General features: G+C 45.8%; 1 long non-coding RNA gene across 1 annotated transcript; it reads left to right on the top strand.

The window, feature by feature from the left end:
- The first annotated feature begins 85 nt into the window (after nt 1-85).
- Nucleotides 86-2,010, top strand: LOC144382299 (uncharacterized). Its single transcript, XR_013448929.1, has 2 exons — nt 86-874; nt 1,001-2,010. It is a non-coding gene; the product is annotated as an uncharacterized LOC144382299 (long non-coding RNA).
- Nucleotides 2,011-8,731: the final 6,721 nt, after the last annotated feature.

Below are 8,731 nucleotides of genomic sequence, written 5' to 3'. Positions count from 1 at the left end.
CGGTTCCCCGCCGCCGCGCTCGCTTCCGCGCGTGGGGGCAGGAAGACCCCACTCCGCGGGTCTCACGCCCGGCAGCAACCCCCTGGGGGCAGTCGCTCTGAGGGGAAGCGGCCTGGGCGGGAGGGGGTTTGTCCGCGGTAAGAGTAGCCCGAGGATAAAACGGAAGTGTCAGCGAAGAGCCCCGATAGGCAGGCTGGCAGGCACTGGAGTAGAGACAACCCGGCACACTGTGTCCGGGGCCCCGCGGGCTCTGCCCCAAGGGGGGAAAGCCCGAGGAGGCGCGACGCGCCCCGCGGCCGGCCCCCGTGCAGCCGCGCTAGTGTGTCGGAGGGCCACGCCCTAAACTACATCTTCCAGGGGGCCCAGGGAGTAAGCGGAGCCAATCGGAGGGCGAGTGGGCGGGCTCAGCGGGGCCTATGTCTCCCAGGGGTGCTGGGGCGCGGCGCCGTGGTCGGGATCGGCAGCCCCAGCAGCCTATAGTTGTGTCTCCACGGAGCGGCCGTCGCCGCTGGTATCCTGGGCACGACCCCAAGAAGGGCAGTCGACGCGGCCGCCCGCGGCCCGGGATTGGAGGGCGAGGATGCCCGGGGGCTGCGGTGCAGCGTGGCTCCCTACATTCCTCCACCCTTTAAGAGCCCCTAGACCTCGTTCAGTCGTGTTACCGGCAAGTATTTACCAAGTGCCTACTGTGCACCCGTTGCTGTGCCGGGACGAAGACTGGCTGGTCAGGCGGCACTCCTGCCCCAGGGCGCTTGTCTCCTGACTTACAGAGAGGGGGTTGGTCTCCACTCGCGGCGAGAGCAGTGAAAGGAATTCATTCAGCCCGACGCCAGCACTGTCATCTTGTCGGTTTTCAAACACCAGGAACCCTAGGGTACCGATTCTTAAACTTCTATCGTGATTCATTTTGAAAAATCGAGGGAAATGCTATGGGCAGTGGAGATAATGGTTTTGTTGAGAAAAAAAGCACATGGACCTGCAGTTTCGTGTGTCATTTCAGGGGATTCGTGACTTCCTGAAGTCTGCCAGGAGGAACCTGGCACGGAGCTCTACGTATGGACCCTCCCGTCAGTCAAAGCCGCCCGTACTTTTGTTTTATATATTTCACCTTCAAGGAAGATTTCCTTTGATCCACCGAGGGCGGAGCGGGGGAGGAACACCGATCGAGACGGTCTATCTGTATTTCTAGTCCCAACATTCTATTTGTTTAAGTCCTTCCCATCAAGACTACTTTCTAGTCTCAGGTAAACATAACTAGACTGTATTCACCTCCATGGTAATGTGAGGGGCACTTTCTTACTCAAATCCTTGTAACCCTGTGGAACGTTCCCTTGCCTGCCACACTTGCCAATTAGTTAGAAACTGTAAACGACTTAAATGAGTATCACCAGGCAACTGGCTGAGTACATTTTGGTGAATCTGTTCTATGGACTGCACCGCATCCGTTGAAAATGTGCAGTGGGTTTTTCTTTTTTTTTTTCTTAAGATTTTATTTATTTATTTGACGGAGGGAGACACAGCGAGAGAGGGAACACAAGCAGGGGGAGTGGGAGAGGGAGAAGCAGGCTTCCCGAGGAGCAGGGAGCCCGATGGGGGGCTCGATCCCAGGACCCTGGGATCATGACTTGAGCCAAGGCAGATGCTCAACGACTGAGCCACCAAGGCGCCCCTGCAGTGGGTTTTTGTATGCTAATGTGTGGAGATGGTCAATATGTAAGGTGAAAAAGAGCATGTTTACAGTACAACATGACAATATAATCCCACGTTTGTAAATAACAGGAAAAATATTTTAAAACTTAAATATCTAAAGGGGAACAAGAAATACCATGGCAACCTCCAGAGAGTAGAATTAGGGATAGAGGTTGTGCTTTTCACTGTGTCTTCTATGTTTTTGTGTTTTTCAATAAGCATTTAAACATTTTATGACACATGAAAAATCATCCGTGAATATATTCTAAGTGTAAAATAATAAGGCAAAACAGAAAATATAGCAAGCTAATGTTAGAGGAAGACTTTCATGTTTTGCTCATTATTTATTTATTTATGTGTTTATTTATTTGTTTATGTATGTATGTATGTATGTAGGCTCCATGACCAACATGAGGCTCAAATTGAGAGCCTGAGATTGAGAGTCACATGCTCTACCGACTGAGACAGCGAGGTGTCCCTGCTTATTATTTTATTTTTTTTTTTTTTTAAAGATTTTATTTATTTATTTGACAGAGAGACACAGCGAGAGAGGGAACACAAGCAGGGGGAGTGGGAGAGAGAGAAGCAGACTCCCCGCTGAGCAGGGAGCCCGATGTGGGGCTCGATCCCAGGACCCTGGGATCATGACCTGAGCCGAAGGCAGACGCTTAACGACTGAGCCACCCAGGCGCCCCCCTGCTTATTATTTTTTATAAAAAAACTTAAATAAAACCTCATGAACTGGAATATTTTTTTCATTGTAGTGCAGAGGATTAGGAAAATGGTTTTTAAAAAGCACACTGTGCCCATAGAGAAACACATGGGTGACACTTATGATTGAAGCTAACATATATTGGGCACTTTGTGTGTGATATATCATATGAGTGCCTTATATGCCTTCATAGCATAGGCTCTGGAGTCAGACTGCCTCAGTGAGAATACTGCCTACAGTTAACCATTTGTGTGACACTGGCTGAGTGATGGACCTATCTACTTATTCAACCTTGAAAAGGAAGGAAACTCTGATACATGGCACAACACATGACAGACACAAAAGGGTAACTGTTGTATGATTGTACCTCTATGAGGTACCTGGAATAGTCAAATTCAGAGACAGAAAGTAGAATAGTGTTTAACAGGGCTGGGAATGGAGGGTAATGGAGAGTTATTTAATGGTTAGAATTTCAGTCTGGGATGATGAAAAAGTTCTGGGGATGGGTGGTGGTGATGGTTGTACAACAATGTGAATGCATTTAATGCCACTGAATTGTATACTTAACAGTTGTTAAAATGGTAAATTTTAGGTTATGTGTATTTTACCACCCCAAAAACCTCAAAAATGCACATACTCCTCAATTCAATTATTCTATTTCTGGGAGTATCCTAAAACAATTATTGAGTGTACACAAAGTTGCATTGCAAGATGTCCATTGCAGAATTGTTTATTAAACCCCAAGAATTGGAAACAACTTAAATGTCCATCAGTAGAGGAGATAGTAAGTACAATTGTAGTACACCCATACTGTGGCATACTGTACATCTGATAAGAGTAAGAAAGCCCTGTTCATCTTGATCCAGGCACACTGTTATTAAAGGGAAAACTGGGAAAACATGTACTACACATAATAAATACATATATGTGAACACATCAGAAGGAGATTGGTAGAATGTACAGCCAACTGTTACCTATAAAAATGAGTAGAAGTGAGGGGCGCCTGGGTGGCTCAGTCATTAAGCGTCTGCCTTCGGCTCAGGTCATGATCCCAGGGTGCTGGGATCGAGCCCCGCATCAGGCTCCCTGCTCCGCAGGAAGCCTGCTTCTCCCTCTCTCATTCCCCCTGCTTGTATTCCCTCTCTCGCTGTGTCTCTCTCTGTAAAATAAATAAATAAATAAATAAATAAATAGATAGATAAAATAAGTAGAAGTAAATAAGGGGGTGATGAAAAGTTTCCTCACTTTCTTTGTATACATCTATATTCTTTGAATCTTGTACAATGATTATTCATGTATTACTATTGTTGCATAACAAACACGTCAAAAGTTAGTGGTATAAAAACCCTTTTTATTCTCATGATTTTGTGATCAGGATTTTGAGCAGGACACAGAGGGACAACTCATGTCTGCTGCATGACTGGAGCTCCAACTGGGGTGGCTCCTATGTCTGCAGATTGCTGGAATGGCTATAATTGACTGGGGCTGTGTCTAGGGCCTCGGTACTGGCTCTCTGGGTGACTGCTTGTTTCTTCTCCCCCTTGTTCTGCTGGGACTGGAATATCCAAATGACTTCTTCACTTGTATGTGGAGTGCCTGGGCTGAGATGGCTGGAACAGCTAGAGTTTACTGCACATCCATTTCTGTCCAGGTGCACAGCTTGGGCTTCCTCACAGCATGGCAGTCTCAAGATAATCAGCCTTCTTAAATGGCAGCTGGTGTTCCCAGAGGTAGCTTTCCCTGAAGCCTCTGGTGGTAGCTTTAAGACTTCTTAGGTAGTCTCAGAAAGTCACTTCCATTTCATTCTATTGCCTAAGCATGTCACTAAGGTTAGTCCAGGAACCCCCTCTCAATAAGGAATAAGGAATTTGTAGCTGTTTTTAACCTACCACACTTATTTGTTAAAAATAAAGACTTTTCACAGGAAATTCACCCTGACCTATGATTTATAGTGACCTTCATTCCAGCAGAGCACACCCACCTCTTTCATTTCTCTCACCAGTCATTGCAAATGTACAGTCTCTTTGAAATCCTCTACTAGGACTGTTGCTTCCATCCAAGTTTCTTATGCCATTCTGCAAATTAATGTTTAGCTCAGTGGTTCTCATCTTTGGTTGCACATTAGAATCATCTGGGGACACCTGGGTGACTCAGTTCTGCCTTTGGCTCAGGTCATGATCCCAGCATCCTGGGATCGAGTCCCACATCGGGCTCCCTGCTCAGTGGGGAGCCTGCTGTCTGCCTCTCTGTCTGCCTCTGTCTGCCACTCCCCCTGCTTGTGCTCTCTCTCTCTCTGACAAATAAATAAAACCTTTAAAAAAATGTTTAAAATCATCTGGGGAGGCGGCACCTGGGTGGCTCAGTTGGTTAAGCGACTGCCTTCAGCTCAGGTCATGATCTCAGGGTCCTTAGATCGAGCCCTGCATTGGGCTCCCTGCTCAGCAGGGGGTCTGCTTCTCCCTCTCCCTCTGCTTCTGCGCGCTTTCTCTCTTTCTCTCAAATGAATAAATAAAAAAATCTTTAAAAAAAAGGATTATCTGGGGAGCTTTAAAAACTCTTGCTGCCCAAACAAAATACATCAGAGTGTCCAGGGGTACCACCCAGGTGCTATAGTCTGCATGTTTGTGTCTCCTCAAAATTCATAGGTTGAAATCCTAATGCCCAATGTGATAGTATTAGATGGGTGGGACATTTGGGAGTTTCTTGGGTCATGAGGGTGGAGCCCTCATTAGTGGGATTAATCCTCTTGTATATGAGACCCGAACAGAGCTCCGAAGTCCCTTCCACCACATGAGGACACAAAGGTTGGCAGTCTGAAACCCAGAAAAGGGCACCCACCTGACCATACTGACACCCTGATTTCTCATAGTCTCCAGAGCTGTGAGAAATAAATTTCTGGGGTGCCTGGCTGGCTCAGTCAATGGAGCATTGTGACTCTTGATCTTGGGGTTGTGAATGTGAGCCCCACATTGAGCATAGAGATTACTTAAAATAAAACCTTTAAAAAAGAGAGAAATTTCTGTTGTTTATAACCTACCCGGGCTGTAATATTTTGTTATAGTTGCCCTAATAGACCAAGACTATTTTAGGTGTCAGACTTTTTTAAAGCTCCACAGATGATTCCAGTGTTTAATAAGGATCAGAACCTCTGGTTTAGATTTTTAGTAACTTCTCCGGCACCAGTGGCTTCCAGAAGTGGCTGCTTAGCACTTGTCAGCCAACAGTCATTGTTGGCAAAGCAGTGGGTTGGATGTGTGAATCTGGTCATGGAATTGCAAGAAGTTTTGACTGATGGCTAAAGCCAAGTCCTCCCTTTCCAGGGTTGACTGCCATGCTCCACGGAGGCCCCCTCAAGCTCTCCAGTTAAGGAGATTGCATCTTTCACCTGCTTACCGCAGCCAGCTCCAGGGATGAAGCATCTCTGTGGGCAGCTTCTGCCTGTACTGGGTCTGACTCCTATTCTGTAAGTCCTTTGCTTAAGGACCTTGTGGTTGAGCAAATGGTTATAAGGACAGAGAACATGGCACTTTCTGAAGTAACATAAATCCTACAAGCTGCCTGTTTACTTCCCAGGGGAAGCTCTATCCTGTTGGAGCTGCCTGATAGAACCACAGGGAACTTGGCAAACCCTGAGTTTCTGGGAGAAGGAGACAGAAGGGAGCCTTTGGGAAATAGAGGTCTCATGTGAATGGCTCATCTGTCTGTCAGCAAGGTCTTGAGGAAAAAAATGCAAAGGTCTGAGGGGTACTCCCAGCATCTCAGAGCAGGTAGGGTGGACAGGAAGACCTGACAGGGCCAAGGACCCAGATCCCCATCTCTTGTGTTCCCCACCACCCTCCCCACAGCAGAACCTACATTTTTTTTCCTTTTCGTTTTTGGAAGAGATTTCTTCTTGTGGCCAGAGTGTAAGCCTTGCTTCAAACCAATAGTCAGAGATTGCCTGGAATAACCTTGGTAATTATGCCATTATGCTTCTTTCCTTGGAGATGGATATATTTTTTAATACACAGAACATAATTACCTATGTAACCATCCCTCACAATTAACATGTTATGATGTCTATTTACTTGATTTTTGTTATTTCTATTTTGTAAGAAACTAGGCACCTCTGGACTGCCCATGAATGGAGAGCCTACGTGTGGTACTCTTAGGGTAGTTAGACTACTTAGGTGAGATTCCAGAGCAAATTCTTCTAGTCAACAAAGTGGAAAGTGCAAGACCTTTTATGTTGGGGGCTCTCTAGCATTTGGACAACCCTGAGAAAAACATTTTAGGAGGAGGGACTCCATCCTGCCCAGGGTGAACTATACTGTCTCAAGAGATAAGGCACTGGAAGTGTGCCCCCACCCCAGATCAAGGTGAGGGGCCACTTGTTCTTTTTTGCTCCCCTACACTCTCCCTTCCCCTTAGGAAGGGGCCCAAGTTTTAGAGAGGTGACTAAAGAGTTACTATAGAATGCAAAGTAGGCATGGATAGGCTTCTCTTAGGGCCATTTGGTATGGTCTCACCTTTATGAAAGGTCTCAAGTTTTTTATTTTTGAAGTTCTCTCCAGGAAAACACCTAGTTGTGTTCTTGTGTTTGGTGTTAAGAATGCTAGATGCAAACATGTAAACTATACCACAGTTTTTATAGTATCTTAATTTTCTAGGAGGCTTAAAAAATGTGGGGATAGGCTTTGCTAGACTTCTGAGAAATCCTGTCTGATCAACTGGAAAAGACAGGTTAGAGGGTGACTTGTCTCATTCTGGGGATAGAAAAAATCCCCAATGCCAGTTGTTCAAACCCCCAGACTCACACAGACTTGGGGGCTGACTGAACTGAATATAAGTGATGAGGAGAGGCCAAGAGGTGAGCTCTCCTTTCCACCTTGTTCCACATCCTTACAGGGGACTCAGGGGAGGAAGCAGGGAGCTGGGCCTGTAAGCTTAAGTCTGAGCTTTGGGTGTTTCTGAGATTATTCTGCCCAGATCACTAGGCTAGAAATGGAGAGAGGATTTTAAGACTAGTACTCATTTCAGAATTAAAGATCAGTTTCCTGGATTGCCCTTTGTTTCTTCAGGAATGTGAAGCTGACTGCATGTGCAGGAGGGCTATGTGTACTCTCTCACCCTCACCCCTCCCCCACCCCCACCATGTCATGAGTCCCTTGGAGGCTCAGTCACCAGTCTGTTCCCTGATTTCCTTGATTTTAGTCTAGACAACACATTGTGAAAGAATCCCTGCAAATTCTGGAAGGTCACAATTGAAAAAATCTTAACGTGGTCCCTGTGGTTTTTTTCTGCTTTCAAGAAGACAAACAGGGGCGCCTGGGTGGCTCAGTTGGTTAAGCGACTGCCTTCGGCTCAGGTCATGATCCTGGAGTCCCGGGATCGAGTCCCGCATCGGGCTCCCTGCTCAGCAGGGGGTCTGCTTCTCCCTCTGACCCTCTTCCCGCTCGTGCTCTCTGTCTCTCATTCTCTCTCTCTCAAATAAATAAATAAAATCTTTAAAAAAAAAAAAAAAAAGAAGACAAACAGCTATGGCATCTTTGGGAAGACTGTCTCAGCTGGATAAAGGGATGAAGCCTCTCCAAGGCCCTTTGGCCTTCTATTCTCACTGCTAGCTTTAATAGCTAGGGAGCTATTAAGAATTGCTGTGTAAAGTCCATAAAATAGTTTTTTTTTTTTTTTAAGATTTTATTTATTCATTTGAGACACAGAGATACAGAGACAGAGAGAGAGCATGAGTAGGGAGAGAGGCAGAGGGAGAGGGAGAAGCAGGCTCCTCGCTGAGCCAGGAGCCCGATGTGGGGCTCGATCCCAGGACCCTGGGATCATGACCTGAGCCGAAGGCAGACGCTTAACCAACTGAGCCACCCAGGCACCCCAAGTCCATAAAATAGTTTTGTTTGTTTGTTTTTAAAGCCTCTTAACAAGGGAAGAGGAAGTAAAAAAACCTCAAGGAGGCAGAATGGGAAGCAACCCAAACTCCTCTCCCTCACTTCTCCTTTACACAAGCATCAAGGGTGCTTCCAAAGATAGAAAAATACTTGAGAGGTCCGAGACTACATTTGTGTCCTATAAATAGAACCTTGTTTTCTAGGGCCTTGGGGATACTTAACAAGCCTTATCAAATATAAGTCTACAGGAAAACGTAAATGAACTTTTCAAGCACAGTAGAATGAACCTCATTTTCTAATCAATGCAGGAAAAAAAAATTTAAGAGGAAAATTTTTTTGACCAGTTGACCAATTCGGCTAAAAGAGGAAATAAAATAAAAACTATAATGACAAGCTATTTTGAAATGACCAATGAGAATATTGTATATTAAAATTATGGGAAATAATCAAA

This window comes from Halichoerus grypus, chromosome 6 (genome assembly GCF_964656455.1).
Source record: "Halichoerus grypus chromosome 6, mHalGry1.hap1.1, whole genome shotgun sequence".
NCBI classification, from domain to species: Eukaryota; Metazoa; Chordata; class Mammalia; order Carnivora; family Phocidae; genus Halichoerus; species Halichoerus grypus.
The sequence above is the reverse complement of the archived record's forward strand: the minus strand, read 5'-3'. Positions and strand labels throughout refer to the sequence as shown.